At 37.3% G+C, this 22,923-nt stretch overlaps 1 pseudogene; it reads left to right on the top strand.

Moving 5' to 3' along the window:
• The first annotated feature begins 12,509 nt into the window (after window positions 1-12,509).
• Window positions 12,510-12,933, top strand: LOC138439194 (small ribosomal subunit protein eS19 pseudogene; annotated as a pseudogene).
• Window positions 12,934-22,923: the final 9,990 nt, after the last annotated feature.

Raw genomic sequence — 22,923 nt, 5'->3', positions numbered from 1 at the left:
TTGAAATGTTTGGCTTTCTAGAGCTATACAATTGACCTGATTACTGACTTCCTAAGTTATACCAATCACTCATTTTGCAATTCAGATATTCTGCTTATTTGAATAACTGTGGCAGATTAACCATCTGGAATGTACTTTAGTATTTTTTTTTATGAAACCATTCTACTCAAACACACAGATTCCTTAAGAAGCATACCAGGTGACAGAAGAGGGGAGGCAAAGGAGAAATGGAGTTGAAAGGAAAGTTTATGAGTATGAAGTTTTATAACCTGCAGTCTTCACCAAAAGCTCCTTCATTATAGAGACCATTTTTTGGTGGTTGTTGTTAAATGGGGAATAAGAAGGAAATAAAAGCAGTTGTTTTTATTAGTGAGGATATGCTAAGTTTACTCTGTACTAACACACAATACTCAAATCTCAATGGCTTAACTCAAGAAAAACCATTTCTCTTATTTCTCATTTACACAACGTCCTCTGAGTATGACGGTGGAGACTGTTTCAACCACTGGCCCCCCAGCTGCACCCCAGAGCCTCCTCCATCCTTGCTGCAGCAGGGCACGAAAGCACAAGAGGGTCTCACATGCATAATTAAATGCTTCAGCCTAGAAATGACACTGGTAAATGAATGCCTTATCGCAGAAGCCATTCCATTCACAGCTAGTTGGTTTTCTATTTGCCTAGAAGGATAGGACATCCAGATATTGTTTGAATCAGTTCTAATGAGGTGGATGAAACTGGAGTCTATTATACAGAGTGAAGTAAGCCAGAAAGAAAAACACCAACACAGTATACTAACGCATATATATGGAATGTAGAAAGATGGGAATGATAACCCTGTATGCGAGACAGCAAAAGAGACACAGATGTATAAAACGGTCTTTTGGACTCTGTGGGAGAGGGAGAGGGTAGGATGATTTGGGAGAATGGCATTGAAACATGTATAATATCATACATGAAATGAATCACCAGTCTAAGTTTGATGCAGGATACAGGATGCTTGGGGCTGGTGCACTGGGATGACCTAGAGGGATGGTACGGGGAGGGAGGAGGGAGGGAGCTTCAGGATGGGGAACATGTGTATACCTGTGGTGGATTCATGTTGATGTATGGCAAAACCAGTACAATATTTTAAAGTAATTAACCTCCAATTAAAATAAATATATTAAAAAAAGAAAGTACTAGACGTTCCAATCATGGAATTCTGAACAGAAACTAATACAGTGCTTCTCCCCAGAGCAGTCACTGAATTAATTAACTCCTTTCAACTAGTCACATAATTTAGTCTTAACCTGAATTTTGCATATGTAGCTAAAGACATGATTCTGCCACTACTAGAAACTGTATATGTGGTAGGATCTTTGATGGCACAGGCCTACCAAGTGTCCATTTGCAAGAGGGATTGAGAGATCAGTGGGGAGAGGACACATCCTAAAGGAGCAGAAAACTGGGAAGATCATAGTGTTTCAAAAACAGAACCGTGGTCATTAGCGAAGACTTTGGGTAATGTTTGGGTAAGTGCTAGAGAAAGCAAAAGAGTAGCTCTACTATTTACTCCTAAAAACTGGAGTACAATCTTTTCTGCTTTGGGTACCAATTAACAAATACAATGTAACAGAATACAAGGGGATTTCTTCCCAAGCTTTGACCTTGAATAGAAATTGACACCCAGAAAGCTACAGCATCAAGAGCAATGCAATAAATGGCGATATCCAGAAGTGGCTAGGATGCCGAGGACCTTGAAACACAGCAGTGCCCAAAGGACCAGGATCTATTTTAAAGTGATAGTGTCAGCAAAAGCAGTATGAGTGGCCCAGCAGATGGGGGCAGTGATACAACCGCATGATACAAAGTGGGGCTGCAGCAGAAGAGTGGGAAGATAGATACTTGCAAGAGGGTATCTGAGCAGATTTTAAAAGTAGTCCCTTGCTTAGATCCCCCTTAGCAGGCAAGAACACTCACCTCCCAGCTGCTGGGTGTGTTAGCAGCTCATAGTCACAGCTGACCCCTCTCTAAGAGAAGTGCCTCCAGCCAAATGGAAGTTCTCTTGCTCCAGGGATGGGACCCCTCTCAAAAACAGCCTGTTATCAATAACGGACTGACCTGAGTATATAAAAGGATCCCCTGCTTGCCCTGAGGAGAGATTAATTCTGAGTGCTACTCACACTCCAGAGCTCTCTATGGGCTCAGGCTGAGACTACATTCTGAGACCACAAATCCTTGCTTAGCTCCATCTCCTATGTATCTCCTTTTCTCTTTTTTTCTCCATGGAGCTGAAATGTTAACACAGTCTCTACCTTTACCTTAAACAGTAAGGAAACGTGAGCAGTTTCTACAGAACCCAGAAGATAAAGTTACTAGCTCCTTAAAGAGGCGGCACATGCATTGAAATCTGCAGACTGAAGAATGGCTTCCCCTTGTCCAAACTTCTGCTCTCCTTACTGGTTCAGCTTGGGAAGCTTACCTCTCTTCTCAATGACTGCAAAGTTTACCCACCCTCTGAGACCAAGAGTAAGGCCAAGAGCTTTCATGGAATCTTTTCAGACCACTCTAACACAGTGACAGCCTCTGAAGTTTCATCCTGCTCAGTGCTATGTCACTAATTTAGCAACAAATGCTTCAACTTGTGACATTTCAACATCTCTTCTAATAATTTATTCTTCTAATATCAGGCACCTGCTATGCCAAGCACTGGGCAGCAAAAACAAGTAAGATGTGGTTGCACCTTCCACAAGCTGCCTTTAATGGAGAACACAGATACATAAGCTCATAACAACACCCTGAAGTATGTAACACAGTGTGAAAACTGGAGGTATTTTTACAAGGGTAATATTTTAACTGTTTTGAAAGATGATCAAAAGTTAAGGAGGAATTGAAAGCATTAAAAAGGAGTACACTCAAGGAATTGAAAACGATTTATTAGATACTCAGAACATACACTATAAGGAGGAAAGAAAGAGTAAGTGTGGAAAATAAAGTGAGATTCTGGGAATTCCCTGGTGGTCCAGTGGCTTAGACTCCACTCTCCCAGTGCAGGAAGGCTGGGTTCAATCCTCGGTCAGGGAACTAGATCCCACATGCCACAACTAAGATTCATATGCCACAACTAAAGACCCCATGTGACGCGACTAAGACCCAGCATAGCGAAGAAAGAGAGGAAGTGAGGAAGAGAAAAAAGGAAGGAAGACAGAAAGAGAGATCCTAATGTAAAAGACCTTCAATGTCATGCTAGGATATTTAACTTCTGTCCAGTAGGCAACTAGGAGCCAGAAAGTGTTAGTAATCCCAGGACTGTGGCTGCATGTATTATGATAAAAATCCTTATTTCACAAGTCTTACCACCTATGATTTCAAGATAAGGCCTTTCCTTCAAAAACTATAAAATATCTTAGACATTGAAAAATGTATAGCTTACAACATGGTAACTGTCTATGAATGTTTCACTCACTTTATGAAATAAAATCATTTCAACAGTTTCCATTATTTTCCCTCTCTGATATAAAATTACTACCTGAATCTGGTGTAATATCATTCTGTCCTTTATTTTCCCCATATTTTTATTATACATAATATATATAAATGTTTCTGCAACTCGCTTTCTTCAACTAACATCATATTTGTGAAATTGATCCCTGGTGATATATGAAGCTCAGATGCACTCACTTTCACTGATATATAGTGTTCTTTTGCATTGACATAATGTACTTTTCTAATCCCCTCTCCTAGGACCACAGACTTACCACTATAAATGCTGTCATTATGAACATACCTATACATGTTTCTTTGTTAACATCTGGAAGAGGGGTATAGAAATGAAACTGCAGGGTCATTTGGCGTGTACATCTACAGTTTCACTCAATATTGCCAAACTGCCATCTAAAGGGACTTTACCAATTTATACCCTTGCCATCAGAGTATAAATATTATGATTGCTCTTCATTTTTTCCAATACTTGGTGTTACTACACTTGGTATTTTTAGTATCTCACTGTAGAACTAGTATTTCATTATAACCAGTACTTCCTTGTGGAACTAGTGGTAGAAATAAATCATACTTTCCTGACTAGCCAGGATATATTTTATATGATGCCCACTTTTCTAATGGGTTGTTTTTTCTTTCTCGTTTATAGGAATTTGTGTTATATTTACAGGCTACAATTTTTTACTTCACTCTAATGGGTTTTTTGTACTTTGTTTATTGTGTGTTTTTTTTGAGACCCAGGTATTTTTATTTTATTATGGTCATATATGAGGCTAGTTTTTACATTTTAACTTGCTTCCTTACAAAATCCTTCCATATTCAAATTCATAAATATGATCTATATTTTCATCTGCATATATAAGCAATATTTTTTTATTTCAGTCTTAACATTTTAATTGTTTTTATATCATGTGACAAATGGACCATATTTTCTTTCTGTGTAGGATTTGTAGTAGGTCTCTGTTCTTTTGGAACCAGCTGAGAAATAGAATCAACAGTCAGAAAAATAGAACTCAAAATATCACCTTTACTACTAGGAAAGCTAATTGGGGATTATGACTTTATATATAAAGCCAAATGGGCTTGCTAAAAATTTATTCCTAAATTGAACATGATTATGGTGGCTCAGATGGTAAAGAATCCACCTGCAATGCGGGAGACCTGGGTTTGATCCCTGGGTTGGGAAGATCGCCTGGAGGAGGGCATGGCAACCCACTCCAGTATTCTTGCTTGGAGAATCCCCATGGATGGAGGAGCCTGGTGGGCTACAGTCCATATGGTCACAAAAGGTCGGACACAACTGAATGACTAAGCACAGCACATCTCTCCAAAATTCCTATCCTAACACCCTAATGTGATGTATTAGGAGATAAGGCTTTTTGGAAGTTGATTAGGTATGAGATGGAGCCTTCAATCATGGAATTAGTCCCTATATAGAAGAGATCCCAGAGAACTTTTTGGCCCCCTTGTGTTATGAGAGCACACAGCAGTCTATGAACCAGGAAGTGGGTTCTAACCAGACACCAAACTTGCAGGCATCTTGATCTTGGACTTCTGGACTCCAGAACTGTGAGAAATAAATTTCTGTTGTTTATAAGCCATTTGGTTTGTGGTATTTTGTTAGGGCAGCACAAGTGGACTTAAACAGTTAGTTATCCATGCACGAACTGGCACAGGTAGAATACTACTGACTTCCTATTTATGTAGCAGATCCCTGTGAGTGAGAGCAGATAATGCACCCTGGCCACAGGCAGGGAGATCTAGAGAGAGTGGTGAAGTGGCTGCTTAGCACAGCAATCTCAACAACTCCTCTCAAACAAACCAAGCGAAATAATTCCCCCTTGTTGCAAGATGGAGTCAAGAAAGTATAAAAGAAGAAGATAGAGGTGGAAGATCCTCATGTGGAAGCATAAGAAGGGAACAATAAGAGGCTTTCCTCCTTAATAACTGAAATAACAAAAGCATACAAATTCTAAAACCACACAAATACGAGATGTAGTGGTAGCCATGCTATACCATGTAAAAAACTAAGGTGAAATCATACAGAGATGAAACTGAACAGAGACAAGCCTTTTCAAATCGGATGACCGAGGATGAGATGGCTAGATGGCATCATGGATTCGATGGACATGAGTCTGAGTGAACTCTGGGAGATGGTGATGAACAGGGAGGCCTGGCATGCTGCGATTCATGGGGTCACAAAGAGTCAGACACGATTGAGCGACTGAACTGAACTGAACTGAACTGAAGAATAAACTAACTTTTGGGTTTCTAGTTCCAGTCCTACTGTGGCCCACTGGCACTTTATTTTTCCATTATGGATAACTGCATTTGCCTATTTGTCTTGACTGTAGGTTTTCTATTCTCTCCACTACTGGGAGTGAATTTACGTTTCTTGCAACCATACAATCCAAAACTATATTAGAACCAAAAAAGAGAAAAACAACAACAAACAGAGTAGAAGGACACTTACATCCATTAAATATAATTACCAGACTTTTATAGAAGTTTTAGTCTACGATTATTTTCTATCCATCATTTTGTTGCAATACCATTATACATAGCAACTTTCATATTAAATTACTCATATACTTTTCCCCAGTTTTACTTAAGTTTCTGTCAACTGTGCCCCATTTTTAAATGCAAATATTTTATGTAAAAATGCTTAATATAAAGAAAACTCGTAAGTAAAAAATAGATATGTAAATGATAGAAATCACAATTAAATGGAAAAGACAAGTTAATAATAGAATTCACTAGAGTTCAGTTTTTAACATTTTCTGTAGAAGTTTGGATTCCCCTTTGAATACAAATAACACATCTAATTAAGGAAAAACACAAAATGGGACTTTTGCTTATGCAAAGGTAAAGAACAGACTTTATTCTGGAACATTTTAAGAAAATGAGTTCAGAAACCAGTTCAGGCAAAAATTTCCAACTAAAATGTATTCTTGGAGTAAAATCTCACCAAAGACTGCATTTTGTAGACAGTGAGATAGTGATTCTATTACTGCTTACATATTAAGAAAAAGGTGTGATGTCTGGAGAAATTGGGGAAACCCAGTTTACTCAAAGTGTAACAACACAAGAGTCTGTTTTATTTACACAGTACCAGTACTCCGGTTGGAGAAGGCAATGGCACCCCACTCCAGTACTCTTGCCTGGAAAATCCCATGGACGGAGGAGCCTGGTAGGCTGCAGTCCATGGGGTCACTAAGAGTCAGACACGACTGAGCGACTTCACTTTAACTTTTCACTTTCATGCATTGGAGAAGGAAATGGCAACCCACTCCAGTGTTCTTGCCTGGAGAATCCCAGGGACGGGGGAGCCTCATGGGCTGCCGTCTATGGGGTCACACAGAGTTGGACATGACTGAAGTGACTTAGCAGCAGCAGTACACTGGTGCTTGGAATAATCATTCTAAGATATTACCTATGTGACTATATCTGCTATAAAAATTAGCACAAAAATGAATATTTTAAATTTTTGGTTTTTAAAGAGTTAAAATGTCAAAAGCAACAAAAGAGGATGCAAAAAAAGCTCAACTTAATTTAAAAGAGGGGTAAAAACATTTGACCTAGTGTCTCTCATGAGTAAATTGCCATGTAAAAGAATATTTGATAAAAAAAATAATACATCATTAACAACTGGACTTACTCGAGGCATGCAGGGGCATTTTAACATTAAAAAATAAATTACTGTTGATGCAAATTAGCAAAAGAAAAGAAGAAAAGGCGCATAGTCCTCTTAATACATGCAAACATTTCAGGTAATTCAACATTAATTTACAATAAAAACTCTTCAACTGCATATAGAATGGAACTTTCAAAATAGTGTAGAATGCTCAATAATTTCCTGAGACCAGTAATAAGACTCTTCTTATTACTTACCTGGTATTGCCACTTTTACTTTTTACGATACTAAAAGGAGTTGCCAGTGCAAGGCACTAAAAATAAAAGCAAAATAATTCATTATTTTCAGGTGACTTGATAAGTGTACAAAGAAAATGGCAAAAACAAAGCAAAATAATCTACATTCAAGCTATCTAAAAGTGAACTGAGCAAAATCTCTCGATACATGATGACTATACAAAGTCAACTGTGTTTTATCTTCCAGAATAAAAATATAAAATAAAAAAAGTTTAACACAAAGCCAATTATAGTAAGACCTAAATAATAACTTTGATGGAATAAATCCAACAAAAAATATGTAAGGACAAAGCATTAGTGAGAGAAGTCAAAGTGGATGTAAACAGAAGTAGGAATATACCATAATCAAGAGCTGTCAAACTCAACATTGTAAAAATGTAAATTCAGTCCACACTGACTCATATATACAATACAAATTTCAGTACTTTCTTGGTGTCAGTTGAAATTTGATTCTAAAACTTATTGAAAATGAAAAAAAGGTTGAGAAGAGCCAAGATAAAAATAGAAGAAAAACAAAGCTGGGGAAATTACACTAACAAATTGCTAGACATTTAAAATTTATAGTAATTAAGGCAGTGTGATTTTGGAATGAGGATAATCAAAAAATGGACCAGTGAAGTAAAATTGAAAATCCATAAATATATATATTCATATTTTTACACACATACACAGTCATGTTTAATTTTTTTTTACAAAGTAACACTGCAGTACAATGGGTAAAAAATAGTCTTTTCCAGAAAGGATGGTCTTTTCAGTATGGGTACTGATCAATGGGCTAGTCATATAAAAAAAAAATCAATAAAATGTGATCCCTGTCTCACATCAGACACAACAACCAATCTCAGATGGATTGTAGATTTAAATATGAAATGCAAAACACTAAAGCTTTCATTAAGAAAACAGGAGAATATTTTCATGACCTGAGATAGGCAAGTGTTTCTTAAATAAGATTCTAAAAACGTTAAAGAAGAAAGGAAAAAATATAAATTGGACTTAGCTTAAATAATTTCTGTTCCCCAAAAGACGACGACATCATTGCAAACCAAACAGATAAACTCTATAGTAGGTACAAAACCACATTTTTAAAATGTACTGCCAAAGAATGTGTGTAAAGAAAATATAAATAACTCCTACAAATCACTAAGAAAAATACAAACAAAATAGGAAAAAGGACTTGAAAAAGCAGTTTACAAAGAAACTATTAGAATGGCTCCTAAATACACAAAAAGAGGCTTTAAGAGTCATCAAGTAAATACAAGTTAAAACTGAGAATAGATATACTGTACACTCCATTTTTATTCAAAAGCAGAGACATTACTTTGCCAACAAAGGTCCGTCTAGTCAAGGTGATGGTTTTTCCAGTGGTCATGTATGGATGTGAAAGTTGGACTGTGAAGAAAGCTGAGTGTGGAAGAATCGATGCTTTTGAACTGTGGTGTTGGAGAAGACTCTCTTGAGAGTCCCTTGGACTGCAAGGAGATCCAACTAGTCCATCCTAAAGGAGATCAGTCCTGGGTGTTCTTTGGAAGGAATGATGCTAGGCTGAAACTCCAGTACTTTGGCCACCTCATGCGAAGAGTTGACTCACTGGAAAAGACTCTGATGCTGGGAGGGATTGGGGGCAGGAGGAGAAGGGGACAACACAGGATGAGATGGCTGGATGGCATCACTGACTCGATGGACATGAGTTTAGGTGAAATCTGGGAGTTGGTGATGGACAGGGAGGCCTGGTGTGCTGCGATTCATGGGGTCACAAAGAGTCGGACACGACTGAGTGACTGAACTGAACTGAACACTCCATTTTTAAAAAACAGGCAATATCAAATGTTGGAGTGGATATGAATCAAATGGCACTCTTACTGCTTAGCAGAAAATACTCAAACTACTAAAAACACAGATCCAATAATCCCTCAATTCTGTTATTAGACTTGTACACAGGAGAAAGGCACTCACATATTTACTACAAAGACAATGACAATGTTTATGCTGCACTATTTGCAATAGCTTTCAAATAGGGATATTAAGAGTCTATAACAGTAGAATTATGAATAAATTACGATACACTGATAAAATAGATAACCACATAGTGATAAGAAAAAGAATATTAACTATAGCAACCGTGTGGATGCATCTCACATGCATATATGAAGTGAGAGAATCAGGGAGAAAAAAATCTTTGCTGTATGATTCCAATTACATGAAGCTAGAAAAATCAGGATAGTGGTTATCTATGGGGATTAATGGTTGAAAGGAGAAAAAAAAAAAAGGAGTCTTCTCAGTACAAATAATGGTCTCTTTCCTCATCTGGGTGTAGGTTTCACACAGAAGTCATCATTTTGTGAGGAAAAAAATCATCAATTGTACATATGATTTGTGTATTTTCCTACCTATGTTTTACACTCCCAAAATAAGCTAACCTCAAGGTATTTTCCAAAGATCCATACTCAAATGATTCTAAATACTAGTATTCACAATGATTCCCAGTTAACTTTTTTATATCCCACTTTCAATGAGAAATAGAAACAATTCCTGCTGTAAGAGTTCTTCTGGGCCAAGTATAACAATGAGAATAAAATGTCAGCCCACATGTGACTTGGCTGTAACCTGAGTGAAAACGGAGGCACTGGTAAAGCTTAAGAGTATTGTTTCTTATCTAAGAATCTCAGAGTTGACTTCTGCTTTACCATTTCCTAAACGGATATTTCCAAGTACTCATTCATGCCTGCACACGCAGCACTGTAACAATGATCAGATTCCCTCACAGAGAGATCATCACTTACCATCACAGCTCTTCTAAGAGTCTCATGTTCCTGCCTGTGATCCCTCCTTGGATGATTTTTCAGTGCTTACTAATAAACTACCTTCCAACTAAACAATGGATTCAACTCTATCATGCCTCTCTCTTTAATGTTACTGGCACATTTATCATCTGGAGATATAAGCGAGAGGTTTAAAGGTACAATTAGTTTTTCCTTCATCTAATTTAAATGAAAATAGTATAATGAGGTTTAGGGACAAAATTCTCTTAATTAAGGGGAGTTATTCCTAGTATTGCCTAGTATTCCTAGTATTTCCTGGTGGCTCTGATGGTAAAGCGTCTGTCTACAATGTGGGAGACCCGCGTTCCATCCCTGGTTTGGGAAGATCCCCTGGAGAAGGAAATGGCAATCCACTCCAGTACTATTGCCTGGAAAATCCCATGGACAGAGGAGCCTGGTAGGCTACAGTTCATGGGGTTGCAAAGAGTCGGACACGACTGAGAGACTTCACTTCACTTCATTCCTAGTACTGAGTTAACATATTTAAATTGACTAAATTCCTCTTTTTAAAAAATAGGCTAAAACCTTTTGATGGAGAGAAAAATATGACATCAAGGCAGGTAAGTTATGGTTTGGATGTCCCTCGAGTCTAGGTAGAGGTGCAAGCTGACTTATTTCAGGCATACTATGATTAAGCACAGCTATTCAAGCCTATCAAGAAAGTATCAAGTTCTCCAGAGAGATGGCATTTTTATCTTTGCAGCATAGGTCCAAGTTTAATTCAGACTGGTGTCTTCAGCATTTTATAGCATTTTTACAAAATAGATAAACTTCAAAATAGCATTTATTAATATAAAAACGTTTCAGCATTTTATAAAGAAAACTTTTCAACACTGAAACAGCTCTTTTACATATTTTGGATGTAACTGCTTAGAAGGCAGTTCTCGAAGTCTGAGCTGCTTTTCATGATGGCAATGAGCTAACTGTAAAACCTATATAAATAAATCTGAAACTGTGATAAAATATTTCCTTGGCCTTTTGGGATTTAAGACCTGTTCTTAAAGATATACATATCTCTTAAAATGATTTCTGAAGCATTGCAATGCAAAGTAGAAAACAAAAAATCTTTTTCATCTAATTTAAGAAATCACCAGGGCAAGTATTTTCTTCTCTTAATGCTGAAGCACTCGTGTATAAAATACTCTTAGCTCATTCACTCCAAAGGAACTACATATTACACAGGGAACTAAAGTAGCCTTTTTAAGGCAAAACATTTGTACAATTCCATACAGAAGCTTAACACAGGAGAGAACCACTCAGTCTAGGAAGTGGGTATATAATTGAGAATAATCATTTATTAATTCATTTATTCAATGTCTGACAGTTGTCCTTCTAACAGACATAAAAAGGAGTGAACCAAAATCTATGTCCTCAGTGGGATACATATGTGCAAATGATCAAGTCCAGTACATTTATGTAAGGCAGCGGAGGTGCAAATATCAAGGTTTTGGGAGGGTGTGAAGAACATCAACCTCTGGGGCATCAGTAAAGCTTTGCACAGAGGGATGGAGAGTAACTCCAAGTTAGTGATAATTCAGAGAGTCTTACCTGGGGCTTGGGTTCCCCTTAGAACCCTTCTTGGTAACCTTCAGAGTACAACGAAGTACTCTTATACTTCCAGACGGGCTCTAGAACAATTTGATCATTAAGCCCTCCAGCTTCTACCTGCATTAGCAGCAGACAAACCAGGAAGCCTCAAAACAGGTCAACTTACAGGTACTGAGTGCTTGAGTAATCACTTCAAGTCTCTCTTATGGGGAATTACACTGTGACTTAAGTAGAGTTATAGAGCTGGAAATAGATGAGGTCTTTTCTTATATTAAAATTTAGAGCAATCAAGTGTATAAAACTATACATTTCCTTCAACAACTTTTGCCTATGGTAATATTCAAGGGACTCTGATCTGATTCAAAAGTGAATGACCCATTTAGAGACCATGTTCCCACTACTGGCAGTATTCAAGGTTTCTACCTCTGAGTGACTGCAGAAGAATTAAGGAACTAACCGAGCCTAGGACATTATATCAATGCATGCACAATGTATTTCCCTACTAGAATTAATATAACCCAATTTAAAATGGGCAGAAGACCTAAACAGACATTTCTTCCAAAGATGACATACATATGGCCAAGAGGCACAAGAAAAAGATGCTCAACATCACTAATGATTAAAGAAATGCAGGTCAAAACTACAAAGCGATACCACCTCACACTAGTCAGAATGTCCATCATCAAAAAAATCTACAAACAACTTTCCCCTGGCTGGCAGCACAGAGGCTGCACAATGCCTGGAGTTACTGTAAAAGGCGTGAACCAGCAGGAGTTCGTCAGAGCTCTGGCAGCCTTCCTTAAAAAGTCCGGGAAGCTCAAAATCCCTGAATGGGTGGACACCGTCAAGCTGGCCAAGCATAAAGAACTTGCTCCCTACGATGAGAACTGGTTCTACACAAGAGCTGCTTCCACGGCACAGCACCTGTATCTCCCGGATGGCGCTGGGGTTGGCTCCATGACCAAGATCTATGGAGGACGTCAGAGGAATAGTGTCATGCCCAGCCACTTCAGCAGAGGCTCCAAGAGCGTGGCCCAGCGGGTCCTCCAAGCCCTGGAGGGGCTGAAAATGGTGGAAAAGGACCAAGATGGGGGCCACAAACTGACGCCTCAGGGACAGAATCACTGGACAGGTGGCAGCTGCCAGCAAAAAGCATTAGGACAAATGATGCTGGGTTAATAAATTGCCTCATTCGCTTAAAAAAAAAATCTACAAAAAATAGATGCTGAAGAGGGTGTGGAGAAAATGTAACCCTCTTACACTGGAGGTGGGAATGTAAATTGTTACAGCCACTATGGAGAACAGTATAGAAGTTCCTTAGAAAACAAACAAACAAAAACCCTATAATTGGAGCTACCATGTAACTCAGCAATCCCTCTCCTGGGCATATATCCAGAGAAAAACATGGTTCAAAAGGATACATGTCCCACAGTGCTCATTGCAACACTGTTCACAATAGCCAGGACATGAAGCAACTTAAATGCCCATTGACAGAGGAATGGATAAAGATGTGGTGCATATACACAATGGAATATTACTCAAGTTATTTAAGAGAATGAAATAAAGTCGTTTGTACAACGTGGATGGACCTGCAGATTATCATACTAAGTGAAGTCAGTCAGGCAGTACGGCAAGGCTTATGTGCAGAATCTAAAGAAAATGATACAAATGAACTCATTCACAAAACAGAAACAGACTCACAGACTTGGAGTATGAATTTATGGTTACCACGGGTAAAATGTGGCAGCAAGGAATAGATTGGGAGTTTGGGATTGACATGCACACACTGCTATATCTAAAATAGATAACCAAAACGGACCTGCTGTAAAACAAATTTTTAAGTGCTCTAGATAAAATCATACGTATATGGTAAGAATTATCCAGCTTTACAGTTGGAAACTGAAGTTCAAAGAGGTTATATATGTTCTAGTACTCACACACAAAGATAGTAAATGGAAGATCTTGAACTTGAATTGAGTTCTATTTGCCTATAAAACCCACATGCTCTTTCCTAAGCAGTGCAGAGGCTAAGACTGAGTTTCCTTACTGACATCAATAGATTGGTAAGCATCAGAATCACCTGGAATGCCTGTTAAAATGCAGATTCCCAATTTCCACCTCAGACCAACTGCAATTTTAATAAATTGTTCAACTGATTCTTACCCAAAGTTGAGACTGCTGGACTAAACAAAATAAATTTCTTTCAGATTTATTCAAAACATTAAATTTATCTCAGGTATGTGGTTAGATGATTGGCACCTTGGCCTATCTTTCTTTTTTTTTTTCCATGCAGAGAAAATAATTATTTTAAGCCCTCTAAATGGCAAACCATTAAACAATCATTCACATTGCAATTCTTGGATACAAAAGCAAAGTTCCAGTAGAAGTTTTCCTTCAAACTATTTGAAAAGTTGTTATTTGCTAAAACTAGAATGAGTAATCCAAAGAACACTATCTTCTTCAGCCTTTGCCAGTTATGTTAATATTCTGATCATTGCTGACGTTGGCATTAGGTTAAGCCTAGATATATCTCCCATATGCCTATTGGGAACTTCATATATTATTTAAAACATAACCTTGTATGTGAATATCCCTTTCTAGGCAATCCTGAAGTCCTAGAACAGGACCTAATATACCAGAAATGTGGGATTGGGAGGCCCCTGACTTTAGAGGTATTTTGAAATAAGTCATGGTAGGTCTAGGCAAGGATCATTCCTCTTATCAAACAGAATTTCAATTGAAAGAAAACTTTAGACACAGGAAATTAGACCTACAAATTTTTAAAATGCACCAAATCATTGAAACCCACTCATTCATAAAATCCTAATTGAGCAGTTACTATATGCCTGGTATTGTGCTAAGTCTAAGTCTAAAATTACTAACTTAATAAAGTCACAAGTAGACCAGACACTGCATTGGGGACCCCAAGGAACTATGTAATATTGGTCATTTTCTCACAAAATTTATGAGAAGATTAATAAGACAACATTTATGTATGTGAAATAATTATAAAACACTGTGTTCAGCTTAGATACTGAAAAAAAAAGTTCAAAAGGAGAAATTAGTATGTTTCAAATGTTGGGTACTTTAGTGATTGACTGTTTTACATACATCCTCTTCCATTACTTTGCACAAAAAAATGTGTGATATGAATATGACAACTGATATTTTAAAAGAAATGAAATCATACTGGTACTTTCCCAAATAACCAGCCAATAAGATGTGAAGCTCGATTTCAAATTCAATTTGTTCATTTCCATTTGGCTACCACCAATGCTATACCTTTCTCTAAGAAGGCAGGGGAACTCATGTGAGTCCAAGTATTCAGAAAACTTTGTAGATGCAGGAGGAATTCAAACAATATAAAGTTGTACTTTGGACTCTTGAGCTCTGATACATATCCTTTCTCTCCAAGATAAACATAAAAAACAAGTAAATAATGCCATCCAGTGCCAGTTCTCATAGAATTAAGTAAGACACACCACAGCATATTTTCACTGAGCTACTGGGTGGTGACAAAGGGTTATTTTAGGATTCCCGAAATCTGGGCATGGTGAGATAAAACAGCATAACCCCAGGTGTGGGGGGCACTTCAAAGCACTGCTTGCAGCCATGTAGGGCAGCTGTAATTTCTGGAAAACAATAGCAGGAGATGAAGCAGTTCGGCATGCTGATTGAGCAATGGGGTAAGGACTTTGCCAAGGGCACTAACAAATTCTACAGTAAGTGAATACAGCTGAAAATCCAAGAAAATGATTCACACGGGCACAGGTAGAGAGGCGTGTTCAGGTTTCCTAGCCTGGTCTGCTGAGTCACTCACTAGAACTTCCCACAGAACAGTTATTATCCTGAAACCCTTTATGTTAGCAAGAGGCACAGAAATGTGTGATGAAATCACACAATTTGGGAAATGATAAACTGTTACAGTTTACAAGAAACCTGAAGGATCCCAGGACACAAACTGATTGCTTAGCAGGTGAGAAAACTGAGACCCAGAAACATTAAATGTGCTGCCTAGGGTCACAAGGAGACTCAAGAGAACTAGCACTAACTCGGGTCTCAGTTCGGTTGGATTCTTTGCCTGGTTCCTGTTTTATTATTCTGATCAGAGAATGGAATGTTCTTGCTTGTTAAAGTCATTAAGTGGTTAAAGCTAGGTCCCTAAAAAGACCATAGCCCTCATTTTCAAAAAGATGAAGGAAAGTCACATTGAATATTAAAATCGCCTTGAATAAAATGGGAATCATCAGGATGTTGCAGGCCATCTTTTAAGATGATCACAGGTCCACAGTGGACTGTACACATGCCCCTGATGGAATAACTAATGGGATAAATTATTCTAACACTGCCATTTAAAAATACTTATAAAGCATTTCAGTTTAACTTTTTGAAAAACAGGTGAAATCTAAGTTATATTTTTCTGTGTATTTTGTCACTTGCTTCAGGTCTTTCAAATTTCACATTTTCAGTGAGGTCTTCTTTGTTTTGGTTTTCATTTTAAGTATAGTTGGTGGGCTACTGTCCATGGGATGGCAAGAGCTAGACATGACTTAGTGACTAAATAACAACACATAGTTGACTTACAATATTATATTAGGTTGAAGTATACAACAGACTCAGAATTTTTGTAGATTATACTCTATTTAAAATTATTATAAAATGTTGGCTATCCTCCCTGAGCTTTGCAACATATCCTTACAGCTTAATTATTTTATACAGTAAGCTCTGCTTTGAATACCCACTTTAAAGTTGCGAACCACGTGCCATACTACCCACCTGTGAGGTACTCACGATTCTCTCTATGCTTTATTTTTTCCTGCAAGACATTTAATACAACCTAACAAATGCTAATTTACTCTTTCTTATCATCCCCTAAGTAGAATGAAGACTAAGAGAGCAAGAATTGCTTGTATCCCCAACAGCAGAGTTCCTAGTATACTAAAAGTGGTTAGCAAATATTAAATGATTAATGGATATACATATATAAAAATAAAGTTTTGAAATGCCTACTAAACATGGCTTGAAATTAAAAATAAATCTATTTGATATATTTTTTAAAAACCATATATTGTTTTCCAGCCTCATACAGATTAAACACTTGGAATCTAAATAAATTTTAGATAAATGTTGATCTAAATTTGATTTTTTTTTTTTGCTTTCCTTTAGTGTATTTATTACGATGTAAGGCACAGGCTTTGATAGCAAACAAACAAACAAAAATAAAACCAAACTAATATCTAATGATTAAAAGAGCAATTTGACCCACTTTTTTAGGCAGTTAGCTTTTTAATATTTTTTTAATTTATTTTACTTTACAATACTGTATTGGTTTTGCCATACATCAACATGAATCCTCCATGGGTGTACATGAGTTCCCAATCCTGAACCCCCCTCCCACCTCCCTCCTCATACCATCTCTCTGGGTCATCCCAGTGCACCAGCCCCAAGCATCCTGTAACCTGCATCAAACCTAGACTGGCGATTCGTTTCTAACATGATAGTATGCATGTTTCAATGCCATTCTCTCAAATCATCCCACCCTCACCCTCTCCCACAGAGTCCAAAAGACTTCTACACATCTGTGTCCCTTTTGCTGTCTTGCATACAGGGTTATCATTACCACCTTTCTAAATTCCATATATATGTGTTAGTATACTGGATGGTGTTTTTCTTTCTGGCTTACTTCACTCTGTATAATTGGCTCCAGTTTCATCCACCTCATTAGAACTAATTCAAATGCATTCTTTTTAATGGCTGAGTAATACTCCATTGTGTATATGTACCACAGCTTTCTTATCCATTCATCTGCTGATGGACATCTGGGTTGTTTCCATGTCCTGGCTATTATAAACAGTGCTGTGATGAACATTGGGGTACATGTGTCTCTTTCAATTCTGGTTTCCTTGGTGTGCATGCCCAGGAGTGGGATTGCTGGGTCATATGGCAGTTCTATTTCCAGTTTTTTAAGGAATCTCCACACTGTTTTCCATAGTGGCTGTACTAGTTTGCATTCCCACCAAACAAAGACAAATATATAGATCAATGGAACAAAATAGAAAGCCCAGAGATAAATCCACACACCTATGGACACCTTATCTTCGACAAAGAAGCTTTTTAATATTAAGTGGTATTAAATGCATTGTGTTTAAAATTTGAATTTTATTTCATTTTTCTCTTTTTGGATGTATAAGACTTTCTATTTCTCCTAATGACATTATTAAACATTTTAGAAATCATCAGCTATTCTATTAATTTAGCTCTTTCCTTGACAAAATTTGTTTTTCTTTCCCTTTAGGACACAAGCGGGCATATGGGAAAATCTAAAGTGCAGGCCCAAATCATTGATTTTGATCATTAAAAAAATAAAGTCTCCCAAATGATCTAGATTTACAATTATATCATCATTAAAAAATATTTTACCTCCAAAGTATACAAACAGCTCATGCAGCTCAATATAAAAAAAAAAATCAAAAAATGGGTGGGAGACCTAAATAGACATTTATCCAAAGAAGACATACAGACAGCCAAAAGGTACATGCAAAGATGTTCACCATCACTGATTATTAATGAAAGGCAAATGAAAACTAAATGAAGTACCTCACACTGGTCACAACAGCCAGCAAGTCTACACTTGCTATAAGTCTATAAATACTGGAAAGAAAGTGGAGAAAAAGAAGCCCTCCTATATCATTGGTGGGAATGTCAATTAGCACAACCATTATTGAGAACAGTATGGAGGTTCCCTAAAAAACTAAAAACAGAACTACCAGATGATCCAGCAAGCCTACTCCTAATCATATATCTGGAGAAAACCATAATTTGAAAAGACACATGCACCCATGCTCACTGCAGCACTATTTTCAATAGCCAAGACATGGAAGCAACCAGAATTTCCACTGACAGAGGAAAGGATATAGAAGTTGTGGTACATATACATGATGGACTACTACTCAGTCATAGAAAAGAATGAAATGATGCCATTTGCAGCAACATGGATGGACATAGAGACTATCATACTACGTGAAGCAAGAGACAAATATCATGATACTGCTTATACGCAGAAACTTTAAAACATGATAAAAAAAATAAACTTACTTGCAAAACAGACATACTCAGACTTTGAAAACAAATTTATGGCTATCAAAGGATGAAGGTGGTGGAGGTATAAATTAGGAGTTTGAAATTAACATGTACATACTACTATAGATAAAAGAGATCATCAATAAGGACCTACTATCTAGCACAGGGAACTCTATCCAATATTCTGTAAAACCTATGGGAAAAGAATCTGAAAAAGAATGGATATGTCTTTATATAACTGAATCACTTTGCTACACACCTGAAATTAACACAACATTGTGAATCAACTGTATTTCAACATAAAATAAAAAAAAATTTTAAGTCTCCTGAATGATTTAGCTATAAAATGAATCATCATAAAAGAAAGAACTTTATACCTTTTTTTTAACCAATATTTATGCTAGGTTTTTCATTTTCTTCTCCTAACGTATTAGGTCTTACTCTATGACACTCAACAAGAGAGACAGTAATGATCCCTAATTTTAGTATATTATCACATAAACATAGTAATCATTAGTATATATAAATTTTTATTTTAAGGTTTTCTATGCAGCAAATACAAGATTAGGTTTATACATATTCAATGGACATAAGAAAATGTCCATTGAACATTCTCCCTGAATTTCGCAGGCTCTATTAAGCTTACTGATTATAGCTCTCTCAAGCTTAAATTTCATGAAAGTCTTTCTTATTGTTTATTTACTAGATGTGTCCATTTAAGAAGAACTATTAAAGGCATTTAATAAGATACCAGGATATAAAATAAATATATAAAATGAATAATTTAAAAGTTGGTGGGAATGCAAACTAGTACAGCCACTATGGAGAACAGTGTGGAGATTCCTTAAAAAACTGGAAATAGAACTGCCATATGACCCAGCAATCCCACTGCTGGGCATACACACCAAGGAAACCAGAATTGAAAGAGACACGTGTACCCCAATGTTCATCGCAGCACTATTTATAATAGCCAGGACATGGAAGCAACCCAGATGTCCATCAGCAGATGAATGGATAAGAAAGCTGTGGTACATATACACAATGGAGTATTACTCAGCCATTAAAAAGAATACATTCGAATCAGTTCTAATGAGGTGGATGAAGCTGGAGCCGATTATACAGAGTGAAGCCAGAAAGAAAAACACCAATACAGTATACTAACACATATATATGGAATTTAGAAAGATAGTAACGATAACCCTGTATGTGAGACAGCAAAAGAGACACAGATGTATAGAACAGTCTTTTGGACTCTGTGGAAGAGGGAGAGGGTGGGATGATATGGGAGAATGGCACTGAAACATGTAAATTATCATATGTGAAACGAATCACCGGCCCAGGTTCGATGCATGATGCAGGATGCTCGGGGCTGGTGCGCTGGGATGACCCAGAGGGATGGGATGGGGAGGGAGGTGGGAGGGGGCTTCAGGATGGGGAACACATGTACACCCATGGCGGATCCATGTCAATGTATGGCAAAACCACTACAATATTGTAAAGTAAAATAAGTAAATAAATAAAACAGAAGAAAAAAATTGCAAAAAATATATATATAACATAATAAAACAATACTTGTTTAAAAATGTTTACCAAAATATGTACAAAAAGATGAGAATAAATTGGAAGGCACAACATGTTTCTGAATGGGAAATTTAATATTATTAAAGATACCATTTTCTCCAAATAAATGTAATGTTATTCCAACTATATTGGCAAGCTTTGTTTTTTAAATTAACAAGCTCTATTTGACTGAAGTAATTCCATCACTTATCTTTGATGTATTATCTCTCAATTGCAAATTGCAGATAACACTGTTTATATGTATTTAAAGCTTGTCTTATAAACAATATACCAGGAGGCCTTTGATGAAGATCACAGACACACATGTTCAGGACAAAAAGAGAGTGGAAAGGACAACAAAAGTAGCATTACATACTACATACTACTACATACTACATAGATATATTGTATCCATGTAGTATATAACACAGATGGAACTGTACCCCAAATTTCCCTTTCCTCTAATGTTAGGACACTGAATTGGATCAAACATGTACACCTCTAATCCCTTATATGATGAATTTTTCTCCAGGTAACTTCTGATCTCTTAGATAAAGATATTTTGATTAGGCTTATCCCATAGCCACTCTCCATTTCTGAATCCTTCTGAATACAACTGAGCCTTACAGAGTATCACTTGGTACAGTGACTCTTGATAAATCATTTATGAGCCTTTTTGGTGGTGAGCTGAAGCTGGACTTAGATTAGCTGATCAACAGCAGTCAAGACTGGTTAGCAAAAGGGCTTCTACTCCATCCTGTCCAAATCTAACAAAAGGCCATCACCTTACTCAAGAAAATATAATACTGCACAAAGTCTATGCAAATCACATTTTAGGAATGACAGGAAAGAAAGAATAGAACACTTTGGATAACTGAAAGCACAACAAGAAAGATATAAAAACAAATGCTTTGTTAACAACATGATGGAATATTTTAGGAGTCTGGAAAAGGAGAAACACTGAGTCTAAAATAACTTTTGGTATGAAGTTTAGAGATCTGTTAAAAAAGAAAAAAACAGTAGTTACAAAAGTGTTCTTTCAAGAGCTCCGATTCCCTTTCAAAATATACACATTATTGGGGTAAAATAAAAGTCATCAGAAACAAAACTTGAGCTTAAAGCTCAATGGAGAACAACATAGTATTAATTTATCCAGTGTGCATTTCTAAAAATTTGCACATAATTTCTTTTTGAGAGCTAGATAAGAAGGGTAGCAAGAGAAGACTGACAGTCAACTTGGAAATCAGTCAGCAAGTGATACTCAGAGTTTCAGCAGAAGCCAGTGTTTGCTATATTCACTGTGTGGATGCAGACACTGATTTTAACTATCGTTCCTGCCAAGAGGAGTGGATAGGGTTTTTGTGACTTCACCCCCGAGCATCCGTTTCTATCTTGTTTGGTGTATAAAACAGAAACGAAAGAGAAGTGGATTTCCTTAGGCTCCTGAGTTCTTTAGTTTAGAGCAAAGGCAGAGGAAACGTGATACTGCTTTGTTACGCATCTGTTACCTCTGCTCAACAGCCCATGAGAGCACAGGAAGCTTTGCTTGTATTCCTGACATCGAGAAGCTCCATGCAAACCACGTGGCTTGGTCCTGCAGTGAATTATCAGCACAGACCAAGAAGAGATGCTTAGGTCAAACTTCTTCAAATTAAAGAAATACTAGAGAGGGTGTTTGGAAAGATCATTGTTACTATTTTCCATTTGGATACATTTGCTTCAAAAATTCCTGCAAATACTGTCTCTTATTTTATGTCTAGTCTGAGGCAACCGGGCACTTCAGATATTGATTAGCATTTTTCCAGTGTAGTGCTTTCTAGAATCTGTTATCTCATCACTGGTGCTGGATGGAAAATCAGTGCTGCCAAGGCCACCATGTTGGGACAACTCTTGGCAAGGACGGGCTCACAGTGTGGGCTGCAAAGTGCAGTCACCTCTCCTATCCAGCTCCAACAAAGTGCTTTCAGTGTGAGTAAATTTCAACTCAAAACTCTTATTTCTGAGGGATAAAGAAGTTGTGGTAGATACATACAATGGAGTATTACTCAGCCATAAAAAGGAATGCATTTGAGTCAGTTCTAAAGAGGTGGAAGAACACAGAGCCTCTTGTACAGAGTGAAGTAAATCCAACAGTGAAGGTCAGGGAAGCCTGGTGGGATGCAGTTCATGGGGTCACAAAGAGCAGACACAACTTAGCAACTGAACAACAACAAATCAGAATGAGAAAAACAAATATAGGATTCTTCTGAACTGTGGTGTTGGAGAAGACTCTTGAGAGTCGCTTGGACTGCAAGGAGATCTAACCAGTCCATCCTAAAGGAGATCAGCTCTGAGTGTTCATTGGAAGGACTGATGTTGAAGCTGAGACTCCAATATTCTGGCCACCTGATGCGAAGAGCTGACTCATTTGAAAAGACCCTGATGCTTGGAAAGATTGAAGGCAGGAGGAGAAGGGGATGACAGATGATGAGATGGTTAGATGGCATCACCGACTCAATGGACATGAGCT

The sequence above is a fragment of the Ovis canadensis genome, chromosome 4, assembly GCF_042477335.2.
Source record: "Ovis canadensis isolate MfBH-ARS-UI-01 breed Bighorn chromosome 4, ARS-UI_OviCan_v2, whole genome shotgun sequence".
NCBI lineage: Eukaryota > Metazoa > Chordata > Mammalia > Artiodactyla > Bovidae > Ovis > Ovis canadensis.
Note: the sequence above shows the minus strand (reverse complement) of the source record. Positions and strands in the feature narration are given on the sequence as shown.